Source organism: Cucumis melo, chromosome 7 (genome assembly GCF_025177605.1).
Source record: "Cucumis melo cultivar AY chromosome 7, USDA_Cmelo_AY_1.0, whole genome shotgun sequence".
Classification (NCBI taxonomy): Eukaryota; Viridiplantae; Streptophyta; class Magnoliopsida; order Cucurbitales; family Cucurbitaceae; genus Cucumis; species Cucumis melo.
The window spans coordinates 8,176,965-8,189,989 of record NC_066863.1 but is presented as its reverse complement, the minus strand read 5'-3'; the positions used below and the strand labels follow the sequence as shown (position 1 = coordinate 8,189,989).

The 13,025-nt window shown below is 34.1% G+C and overlaps 1 long non-coding RNA gene across 1 annotated transcript; it reads left to right on the top strand.

The window, feature by feature from the left end:
• Positions 1-3,751: 3,751 nt before the first annotated feature.
• On the top strand, positions 3,752-4,891 carry LOC127150214 (uncharacterized). Its single transcript, XR_007822351.1, has 3 exons — positions 3,752-3,825; positions 3,908-3,957; positions 4,791-4,891. It is a non-coding gene; the product is annotated as an uncharacterized LOC127150214 (long non-coding RNA).
• The last annotated feature ends 8,134 nt before the right edge of the window (positions 4,892-13,025 follow it).

Sequence of the window (13,025 nt, the reverse complement as noted above, 5' to 3'; positions counted from 1 at the left end):
TTTCGGTAGAATACCACGAATTGCCACAGGTAGCAATTGTTGCATAAGAACGTGATGGTCATGCGACTTAAGTCCATACAGTTTCAAATCTGTGAGTGACACTAAACTTTGAATGTTCGATGAATAGCCTTCTGGTACTTTCAATTCAGATAGTGTCTTACAAAAACTCAACTTCTCTGCTCGAGATAATGTATAACATGCCGGGGGTAAAAAGATCTTTTTCTCCCCTACTTGAGGGGCTAGCTCTGATCTAATGTTCAATTCAACCAAATCTAATCGACTTTTTACTCCATCTTTGGTTTTACCGGGAATATCAAGCAATGTGCCAATGAGATTTGCACAGACATTCTTTTCAATGTGCATCACGTCTAAACAATGTCGCACATCAAGAAACTTCCAATATTCTAATTCAAAAAAAATAGATTTTTTCTTCCAATAAGTTCCTGAAGAACTCATTTCACTGTTCTTTTCGTTCATAGTTCTCTTACCAAATGAGTGTTTGTACTTACTTGTTTGTATGAAAATTTCTTCCCCACTCGATGGTTCTGGAGCCAATTCTAATTCTTGTGCACCATTGAAAACTTTCTTTTGTTTCCTATATGGATGATGACGTGGTAGAAACTTGTGATGCCCAATATATGTCATATTCCTTCCTTTTGGAAAATAAATTGATGAAGTTTTCTCCCCACAAATTGGACATGCATGATATCCTTTGACTGTACAACCACACAAGTTACCATACGCAGGAAAATCATTAATGGTCCATAATAAAATAGCCTTTAGCCTGAAACATTGATCTTGATATGCATCGTAACATTCCACCCCATCATGCCAAAGTATTTTCAAATCATCAACTAACGGAGCTAAATAAACATCTATTTCATTTCCCGGTTGTTTGGGACCAGATATTAGTGCGGTCAACATCAAAAAGTTTCGCTTCATACACAACCATGGAGGTAAGTTGTATGTCACTAACATAACTGGCCAACAACTATATCTACTGCTAAGATCTCCATGTGGATTTACCCCATCTGTGGAAAGAGCAAGACGTAGATTTCTAGGTTCTGACCCAAACTCTGGCCATAAATTGTCTATTTTTTTCCATGATAATGCATCTTTTGGATGTTGTAATAGATCATTCACTTCTCTTTTTCTGCCATGCCACGTCAATAATTTTGATGTTTCTTTGCTTCGAAACATTCTTTCAAATCTTGGAATTGGAGAGAAATACCACATGACTTTCACTGGAACATTCTTAACCTCCTTCTTTGAATTTTTAGGAATCTTCCATCTTGACATACCACAAGAGGGGCATACATTTGCATCAGACAGTTCTTTCCTAAACAAGCAACAATCATTCCTACAGGCATGAATCTTCTCGTACTTCATTCCAAGAGTACACAAAATTTTTTTTGCTTCATAAGTAGAAGTAGGGCATTCGTTGGGAGTAGGTAAGATGTCAGAAATTAATTGTAATAACTCAGTGAAACTCTTATCACTCCATCCAAATTTAGCTTTCAAATTATATAACTTTATCAACGTAGATATTTTGGTAAAATTCGTACAATTAGGATATAATGGTTTCTTGGCATCATCTACAACTTCCTCAAAATTTTTTGACTTGTCATTAAAATAATTATGTGTAGCCTCAAACATTCCAATTGTGTCATAAACATCATCCTCGTCAATTTCTTTTTTTACACTACTAAAGACACTTTCATTGTTTCTCTTTATTGGTAGTGATTCACCATGAAAAATCCATTCTTGATAACTCTGATCGATGCCGTTAAAAAACAAGTGATCTCTAATTGTATTCACATCTAAAGTTTTTGCATTCACACACTTTAAACAAGGACATGCCATGACATTCGACGTCTTTGAATGTTTCAACCCATTTTTAATAAACATCTCAACCCCATAAACATACTCAGATGACGTTCTATTCTTTTGCATCCACGACTTATCCATATTATATAAGATGCAATTTAATCTACAAAAAAATCGAGAAAACAACGAAATTAAGTAAACTTAAACTGAACCCACATTCCAAAAACTAACAAGTTCTATATAAACCGAAAAGAAACTACAATAATATTAAGCTCAAAAGTTAAAACTTTAATATTCTCATCTCATATTTTGCAAGAAAATGAAAAACAACTAAATAGTCATAAAATCAACAACAATTACTTGTTACGATAAAATGGCTAAAAGATCACATAAGTAAATAAAACATAATATTAAGTACTCTAATAAGGCATGTTCGAGAATGATTCTAAAAATGATTAAAATCATTTTTATCATTTTTATAATCACTCTTTAAAGTTAACTAAACTAATAACTATTGTTGTGGTTTTATGTTGCGAATCCAACATGAATGATCAATGATTTTTATATAATTTGTTCTTTGAACTAAATATATCATAGAGTGTAACGCCCCGAAGTTCGAGGTAAAAATTTTAGCATTTTAAGTGAATTGTTCGGAAATTTGAGTTTTGGTAAAACGATAAAATAATAATATAATATTGATTAGATTATTATTATCGGGAATTATTATTACAATTTTTAATGTTAATATTTTCTTTTTATTTATTTAAAATAAATATTAATATTTTTATTTAATATTATTATAATTAATTAATATTAATATTCTATTATAAATTTATATTAATTTTATTCAATATATATATATATATATCATTATTTATTTTTATTATATTTAATATTATTATTATTATTATTATTATTATTATTTATTTCTATTACGTATATTATTATTATTATTATTATTTATTTCTATTACGTATATTATTATTATTATTATTATTTATATATATATATATTTTTTAAAAAAAAAAAAAAGAGAAACCCTAGCCCCTCCCGCGCGCCGCCCCCCCCCCCCCCCCCCGATTTTCCTTTCTTCTTCTTCTTCTTCTTCTTCTTCTTCTTCTTCTTCTTCTTCTTCTTCTTCTCCTTCCTTTCCCGACAGCCTTTCCTTCTTCTCCCGACAACCGCCGCCCGACACGCACGCCAGCCCATCTCTTCTTCTCCTTCTTCTCCTTCTTCTCCGGTCAACCCGAGCCCACAGTCGCAGTCGTGAAGCTTACCGGATCTCCGTTTCGCACCCAGCCAACGCCACCGCCGCCTGTCCATTTGTTTCCACCGCCAAACGCCTCCTCCATTGGCCGTCCGCCGCATTGAAGCGAGTTGCACCGTTTGCCAAGCGGCCGGCGGCGAGCCTTCAACGATCGTGGAGCTCGAGTATTGCAGGCGTCGCGCGAAGCCAAGCCGAGTCGTGAATCCCAGCCGAGCCGCGAGCCGTACCTGAGCCGAGCCGAAAACTGAGCCGCGAGCCGAGCCGAGTAGCGATCCGAGCTGAGCCGCGAGCCGCGAGCTGAGCCGAGGACCGAGCCGCGAGCCGAGTTGAGTCAAAGCCGAGCCGAGCTGAGCCGAGGACCGAGCCGCGAGCCGAGCCGCGAGCCGAGTTGAGTCAAAGCCGAGCCGAGCTGAGCCGAGGACCGAGCCGCGAGCCGAGTTGAGTCGAAGCCGAGCCGAGCCGAGCCGAGCCGAACCGAACGCCTTCAAGCCAAGCCAAGCTCCTTGTTTCACTAAGCCACCTAAGCCTCCTTTCCTTCACTCCGGGCCACGGTGAGTCTTCGGTAAGGATTGTTTTCGATGAATTCCCTAATGTTGCTACATCCGATTTGAGTTTGAATATTGGAATAAGATATGGCCCTACTTGTTCTCCCTTGAAGGTAGTAAGGAGTTGACGCTTAAGTTCTCGGGTCCCGCGGCAGGCTTGTTTGGAGATAGCTTTCCTTTCCTTGGGTAAGTCAACGGGTGTCGTTTCGGACCTTTTAAAACGACTTCTACTAGAGTCATCAACTAAAACCTTTGTGTTTTCGTTTAGGTTGATCCGTTGAGCGTGGATTCGATCGAGGGGCATAACCGAGTATTCAGGTAAGGGTTTTCCTACTACTGGACCTCGGGTCGAGGCCGGAAACGTGGTAATCCACGGGGGATTACACGTTAGTGACTATACTGAATAAGTGTATCTGTGTTGACTGTTAAGCACTGTTATTATGTTTCTGTCTGATGTAACTGAACTGCAACCGCTAATTGTAGATTGAAATTTTAGATTGATGGACGTTGATCATGGGATTAGACGGGGAAGGACAGTGAGTTCAGTTGGTTATTTAGCTGTTTGAGTCTTGGGGCTCTTCCATAATGGTATACGGATAGTTGACGCGTATAGCAACTGAGGGTGTAATGGGTTAAACCTATACTACCTGGCCAGTAAAGCCTTTAGGGAAATTGTAAATGATTGATGATTGGGATATGACTGTGGTAGACGATTTAGTATAGACCGAGGGGTAACGGTTAGCTTCATCTATGAGGTAGTGTACCTTACGGATATGTGCATCCTTCGGGAGCACTAGACTGATGTGTGCATCCTTCGGGAGCACTAGACTGATGTGTGCATCCTTCGGGAGCACTAGACTGATATGTGCATCCTTCGGGAGCACTAGACTGATATGTGCATCCTTCGGGAGCACTAGACTGATGTGTGCATCCTTCGGGAGCACTAGACTGATATGTGCAACCTTCGGGAGCACTAGACTGATATGTGCATCCTTCGGGAGCACTAGACTGATATGTGCGTTCTACGGAACCACTAGACTGTTATGTAGGGTACCCCCGAATAGGAAGTTAACTGTTGTCCCCTAACGGGCCCAGTAGTGGGTCCCTTACTGGGTATGTTTATACTCACCCTTTTTCTTCTTAACTTTCAGGTAAGGGCACGGCTAGGGGCAGACCGACGAGGGGCAGAAAGGATGCGTGAAGGCCATATGGACGTGTCTGATTTTATTTTCGCTTCCGCTGATGTATTTTGTCAGAATATCTGTTTTGGTGATTTTCTGTTGATAACTTACAAATTTTATTTGAAACCTTTGTGAATTTTTGGATTTGATGACTTGAGATTTTATTCAAAACTTTTGTAACTGTATTTTGAAACAGGGCCCGATACCGTTTTGTTGTTATATTCCTAACGTTTTAAGAAATCGTAGCTGGTTCATTATAAACTTTGTGTTGTGTGGTCGAGTCGTAGTATCGAGTAATGACCTCAGCTTAGTCCGGAAAGTTGGGTCGTTACATAGAGAATAAAAGAATGAAAAATAAATAAGGGAAGTGTCAAAGTTAGGATTTCAATTACACTTAAACTAAAATTGTTAGTAAAATGATGAGCATAACTCATCTCACACATATTGTTTATAATATTAAGCTCAAAAGTTAAAACTTTAATATTCTCATCTCATATTTTGCAAGAAAATGAAAAACAACTAAATAGTCATAAAATCAACAACAATTACTTGTTACGATAAAATGGAACACGTGAACAAAAATAATTGAGTGAACAACAATTACACTTATTCTTTACTATCGTATTTACTATTAACTTTGAACAAATAACAAAAATTCTTAAAGAATGACACCCAAAGAGATGAATTAAACGTGACAAGGAAAAAAATCCTCTCAAGACCTCTCAGCCCCTCCAAATGTCTTTCTATTCCTCTCAAGGTTGAAGTATCGCAAAACTAGTAAAAAATAATATGAATTTTATGAATAATTGAGTGCTTGCAGTCTAATAATATAGTAATTGTCTTAATCTATCTTTGAATATAAACTTTGGTTTTGTCTATAGTCTGAAATTATTATGTAGCATGTTGAAGTTGCTTAAAATTTATCTGTTTGCAATTTTTTTTTATATAAATAAGCTGATACCAACTTCCGTTGAGAAAAATGAAAGAATACAAGGGTTGTTTGTGTGTGTGTATAACAAACAACAACAAAAACAAAGCCCTTAAAGGGAACACAAACACCGTAGAGAAGAAAGGCTCCAATCTAGCAAAATGGGACCTGACAAATAATTACCAAAGGAACTCGTGACTGAGACCCAAAGTGAAATATTAAATCAGAGAAGGAACCAAACATCAAGAAATTCTCTCTCAACCCCTCTAAAAATTTTATTTATCTCTCACAAATACTCCATAACAAAGCATACCTCTGCTGGAAAAAAAAACTCCCTTCCCCCTAAATGATAAATGGAGAAGGAACTCATCAATCATATCACTAAAAGCTTTGAGTCGAGCTATCTGAAGATCAAACCCTCCAAAGTAGTTTCAAGCCGAACAATCATATCATAATTCCAAATAAATTATCCAAATCTTCCTCCACACTCCAACAAAGGATACAACCAAAACGCCCAACCAAAGACGAGAACTTCCTCGAGAGCCTATCCAAGTATTGATTCTACCAATAACCTAACAGACAAAGAACTTCACTCTTTTTTGTGATTTTTACCTTCCAAAGAATCGAGAAAACACTGCCTAGAAGGAGAGTAGTTTATTAAGTAATAAAAGAATGATCTACAAGCAAAGCTCCGAGAAGGGCTAGGACTACCAATACAAACATCCCTTCTGTCATATCTAAGCTCGACATCTCTAAGGCAAATAAAGAGTCATAACTCTTTGTTGTTTGCCTATCAAACAACGTATGAAGGAATCCGAAAGAAAGGATACATTTGTTTAAAAGGAAAAGAAAAAAGTGTATAGTTTGGGAAGAAACAAAAAGAAAAGAAAAGGAGTGTATAAAAATGATAGAATATATATATAATAAGATAAAGAGCAATAGCTCCAAAATCTCAAATAATTATCGCAAGAGGTCATAAATAGTCTTTGCATCAAAGTCTTAACCATTCTAACTAGATGCCACTCTTAAGAATTTTTCTTAAAATCAAGCCAATGACCTAACAACACATATGAATAGAATATATATATATATATATATATATATATATATATATATATATATATATATATATATATATATATATATATATATATATATATTCATTTCTAACTATGGCTAATGTCCATTCATCTTCAATTAATCTACATTATAATCCCTAATTGATTACTATATAAAGTGGGTATAGAGTACAATGTGTACCTTGGAGTCTTTGTCCTTCCTGTTCCTTTCCAAATGCTTTCTAATCGAGACAACCTTCTTAATCAAATGGTAAAGATCCTCAGGAATCTCCGGAGCAAGCCCTTTTGATAGTAATAAAAAAACACACATTGAATTACCACAACAGCTAAAACCTAAAACTAATACATTAACATATACTCAATCTTCCATATCTATCCTGATAACAGCTAAAACCTAAAACTAATACATTAAAATTTCGAATTGATGAACAAGAATGAACAAGTACAATACATTAAAACATGCTAAAAACCCCAAATTAAAATCGCGACCACTTGAAAGAAGATGGAAATTTTACCGTCGTTGCTGTGAATGTGAGAGGGAGAATGAGAATGTGAGAGGATGTTTTTTGTGAACGCGGACGAATTTGATTCCAAGGGTGGGCGAACCTGGTTGCTGGTTGCTGTGAACGCGGACGAGCGGATGAGTTTCAAAAAACCTGGTTGCTGTGAACGCAGTTGCTGTGAACGCGGACGAGCGGATGAGTTTCTTTAGAAGGAGAGAAATGTGGCCGAATTTGATTCCAAGGGTGGGCGAACAGAACAACAATCATGGCGGCGATAGAAATGGTGGCGACGATAAAAATGGTGGCGGCGATAAAAATGGTGGCGTCGATGAAAATGGTGACGTCGATCGGAGAAGAAATGGAGGGGAGCCGTTCGGAGAAGACGAGGGAGATGTCGAATAGATGGTCGAATGGTTTCGTATAGCAAACGGTCGAAAAGGGTAAAGTAAGAGAGAGAATGTTATTTTTTCACAAAAAAAATTATTAAAAAAAATTAAATGGACCTTTAATGTCTGTGGAAAACCGACATTAAAGTGTCTAATTTATTCAAAAAATAAAAAAATTAAAATTAAAATTTAAATGGACCTTTAATGTCGGTTTTCAAAATGGCGGACCTTTAATGTCGTTTTAAAACCGACATTAAAGCTTAGTCTTTAATGTCGGTGGAAAACCGACATTAAAGGTCCGCTTTTTCAAAACCGACATTAATGGTCTTTTTTCATTTTTCCCAAGCGACATTAAAGCCTATATTTGTTCTAGTGATATAATTGTTTAGATAACAGTATGTGCTAGAACTTTGGGCAAATAAATACTTTTGGTAAATAAATATATATTTCGTTCTTGTACTTTTAAGTTCATGTTTGTATTCATTTAAATACATATCACAAAACAATTGTATAAAAATATAAAAACATTCGCGTACAGAAATACTCATCGCGCATATATATTTAAGCGATTGTTTAGACTTTTCTGAACGATCTTCTCAATAAACATAAAAAATATTAAAAGCGATCGAAACGATCTTCTTAATAAACATAAAAAATATTAAGCGATCGTTTATATAAACCACACTAATATCTAAAAGAATATTAAGTGATATCCTAACATACAGGTGAAGAATATTAAGTGATCGTTTATATGTATCACACTAATGTAAAAGATCGTGCATATATCTTTAAGTGATTGTTTAGTAAAGTCTAAATGATCTTTTTAATAAACATAAAAAATATTAAGTGATTGTTTATATAAACCATTAATATCTAAAAGAATATTAAGCGATTTCCTCACATACAAGTGAAGAATATTAAGCGATCATTTATATGTATCACACTAATGTAAAAGATCGTGCATATATCTTTAAGCGATTACTAAGCAATCATTTATATATATAATAATGAAAGAAAGATAGTATACATTTTCATTAATTGTTCAAAGCTTGCCTTGCTTACAAGTCCTACTATTATGTCCTTTACGATTACAATTGGAACATTTGGTTGAACTACTAAATTCTCCAGCATATGGAATTCTTTGTTTTCTTGGTCTTCCAGCCTGCTGTTTAAAAACTGGAGGTAATATTTTCATGACAGAATCTACAACTCTCCAATCAAAATGAGATCCAATAGGTTGAATACAACCATTGTGTGTTGCTGATAGTGTTTCTCTATAATAAAACTCAGATACATAAGAATAGGTATCTAAATTAAGCATTCATAGAATAGTAAGAGCATTTGCACAAGGAATTTCTTCAACATCCCATACTCGACAACTACAACATCCCACATTTAACTTCACAATAAACTGTTGATTTCCATCCGTTACTTGGTATTCAATTGTACTTATTGGATCAATCTAATACATAACACAAATAAAGAAAATTAATAACATAAGAAGAAATAGATTTCAATCTCTGTATACCTCGGATATATATAGATATTAATCTATCAGCGTCTATCTGAGACAGGAACAGATGAATTGCTATCTTTATCTATGGGATAGACAAATATAGCAATCTATCTCTAACTGATCTATATAAAAATAAATAAATAAATAAATAAATAAATAATCTTACCAATAATCTTCTCGACTTTTCATGTTCTAAACGTAGAATGTTTTTAGCCCAATAAGTCAAATGACTCTTCATTGTAGAAGCAGCTTTACTTCGTTCATAAAACCATTTTTGCAATACATCCCTAATTGAACCAAGCATTGTTGCCATAGGTAGTTCTCTAAGATCTTTAAACACTGAATTTACACTTTTTGCACAATTTGATGTCATCATTCTATACCTTCGTCTACGTGAATATGCCCGAGACCACTTCTTAAAACCAACACTACTAAGATAATCTCTAATATTTGAAAAAACAGACTCCATGCATCTCATGTGGTACTCAAATTCTTCAACAGTGTAGGCATAAGCATAGCTAAATACTTATCAAGTAGTGGGTCCTTAAAATGAAGTTTCAAGTTACTTAAAAGATGTTTTGTGCACACACAATACTCAACATCAGGAAACACTCTTAAAACTCCTTTGGGGATACTAAGATGCCTATCAGAAACAATGACTAAATTAGCTCGCTCTGAAAAACTACTTCGTATCTTCTCAAAAAACTATATCCATGATGCATCATTTTCAGAATCAACAATGGCAAAAGCAAGAGGAAAGATTTGATTGTTACCATCTTGTGATGAAGTTGTTAATAGGATGCCACCAAACTCACTTCAAAAATGTCCCATCAACATAAATGATAGGTCTACAATATTTCCATCCCTCAATTGATACACCAAAAGCCATAAAACAAAACTTGAAATGACTACTATCATACATTTCTAAAGCAGTGCATGTACCTATAATAATTAAAAACACATTTCTATCAGCACAAACAAAAAAGAACAAAAAGAATATCCACATCTATCTGGATAGACTATGATATTAGTCTATCCAAATCTATCTGTAAATCAATAAAAATTTGATATAAAAAACTTATCATACCTGGGTTAGATTCAACCAATTTATCAAAGAATCTTGGAATTAATGCATACGATTCAACTGTGTCACCGTGTAATATCTTTACCATACGTTCTTTTGCCCTCCAAGCTTTCTGGTAACTTATATTAACTCCAAGATTTGTACGTGTCTTATGCACAATCTCTTTAGGAATGAAACGATCAGTAGACATGAATCTAAAATCATCTAACAAACAATTGCTAATTACTGTTGAAGAAGCTTGCATGTGAGAACTTTGAGCAGTACTCAATGAACAATCATGATTAGAAGTGTATTTTTGTAGCATCCACAAATTACTATTCTTATAACGAGATGCCCTTACATACCATTTGCAGCCTTCTTGCAGACATCTAAATTCAAGAGACCTCAAATTTGATACTGTAGTCCTAAATTGAAAGTTGTTCTTCGCTGCTATTATGCAAAAACACTTTAAAAGCACTTCTTTACTTTACTTTCAAATAAACTTTTTTCCTTCAAATCAGAATAATAAGAGATGTCTCTTATAACTTCATCATTTGAAACAGAAGAAGAAAAACCTATATTCAGTGACATATCAACATTCCCCTATACATTACTAGATGAAGAAGACGTTCCCAAACAATCAACACTTACATGCGCAACTAATGGATATCTACTAGTTGCATCTTTAACAAAAGCTAAATACCAAGCAACATCATTGTCCTTCTTTATCGGCACCATAGTTTGAACATTACTTTTACCAAAATCAAGTAAAACAGATAATTCTACTGATTCATCCAATTCAAGTTGTTCACATATCAAAGAAGCCAAAGAATTAAAGCTGAATCACATATCTACCAAATTTCCAGACACTGAGTAATTCTCATAAACATTGCAGTCATTCCATTGACCTCCATAGAAAACAACAATAGGAATAGACATTCTAATATGGAAAAAAAGAAAATATAATTAAGTATTTAGATGTAATAAGAGAATACTAAACGATCGTGCAAAGAAGTTAATAAATACTAAACGATCGTTTAGCACCAACACACGATCGTTTAAAGACGCTGATCATTTAAACCGTCGTGCAAATAAGTTAACAAATACTAAACGATCATTTAACACAAATACACGATCGTATATAATAAATTAAACGATCGTTTATGTTTAAACCATCATATCAAATTTGATACACGATCATTTCAAGATACTGTTCGTTCAAACCATCTTATTAAAATTGATACACGATCGTTTTTAGACGCTTATCGTTTAAACAATCGTATTGAATTTGATACAAAATCGTTTAAAGATGCGAATCATACAAAATATTGAAAATTTTCATGTTCATAAAGATGAACGATCGTGTTCATATAACAAAACAATCGTCTGTATATTGTTAAACGATCATGTTGATAGAGGTAAATGATCAAGTATTTCAATGAAAATTATCCTGAAAAACATCAAACTATCAATCTTCATAATGATTTACACATCTTACAGTGATTCTTAAAAGTTCAAAACAAAATAAAAAACCTTAAATTCTTACAAACAACAAAAAACTCAAACGACATTTATACTGAAATATAAATTCTTAAATCAACGTAAACAGTAATCAAAACCTTCAACGATCTTCATAACCAAATACAAGATGTCTTACAATAATACCAACATATACTAAACGTTCTATCTTCACGCCGAAATATATAATTCTGAACGAAATTTTATAATCAACTAAATAGTTCAAAGAAAAACGATATTTAGAATACTTACCGAAACCAAAAAAACTGAGATGATATCAACAGAGCAGTATACACGATCTTGATTGTCCAAGATGACAAGAAGAGAAACGATGTTATCAAAGATAATGGATATCAAAGCGAATGTTGTAGAAAATTACGAAAAATAACTTGGAATAGCTCGAATGATCCAGATGAAAGATATATAGAAGGCGAGATGAATAACTCGAAAACGAAGATCGTGAAAAAATCGGCAATAATAAGAAACTTAGATTTGAAAGATTGTTATAAAAGATTAAGGGCAAATAAGGAATTTTAGAAAAATAATTTGCCTTAATGGGCTTGTTACACGGGCCGTAAACAGTTTACAGTTTTGTTACATTTATGTAAGTTTCCCTTAATAGTATTTATAATAGATAGGAAATTTTTAAAAAATAAAAATAAAAATATGAGGGGTCTTTTCAAACATATAAAAAAGCGGCAAAATATTTACACTCTATAGAACAATTCAAAAAACGGAAAAAGCCCAAAGGCTCATTGTGTAAAGTACCAAAAATGGTCCATCAATCACGCCGTCAATAATGCGCGCATAATATATTTGCGATATATACGCGATCGTTTAGATATGATTCAATATATACGCGATCGTTTAGATATGGTTACAATTTATATGCGATCATTTAGATATGGCTACAATTTATACAGGATCATTTAGATATGACTGCAATATACGCGATTTTTTATTTTTTAATTTGATACATGCATGATTTTTTTAATTATTTTGCTACATGATTGTTTAGTTTATCCTTTACTTTTTTTTACACGATCGTTTACATTTGGCTACTGCAATTCAAATGAATTTTTTTCAAGATTTTTTATACACACGATCGTTTACTTTTTTTTACACGATCGTTTACATTTGCTACTGCAATTCAAATGAATTTTTTTCAAGATTTTTTATACACACGATCGTTTACATTTTTTTAAACGATCG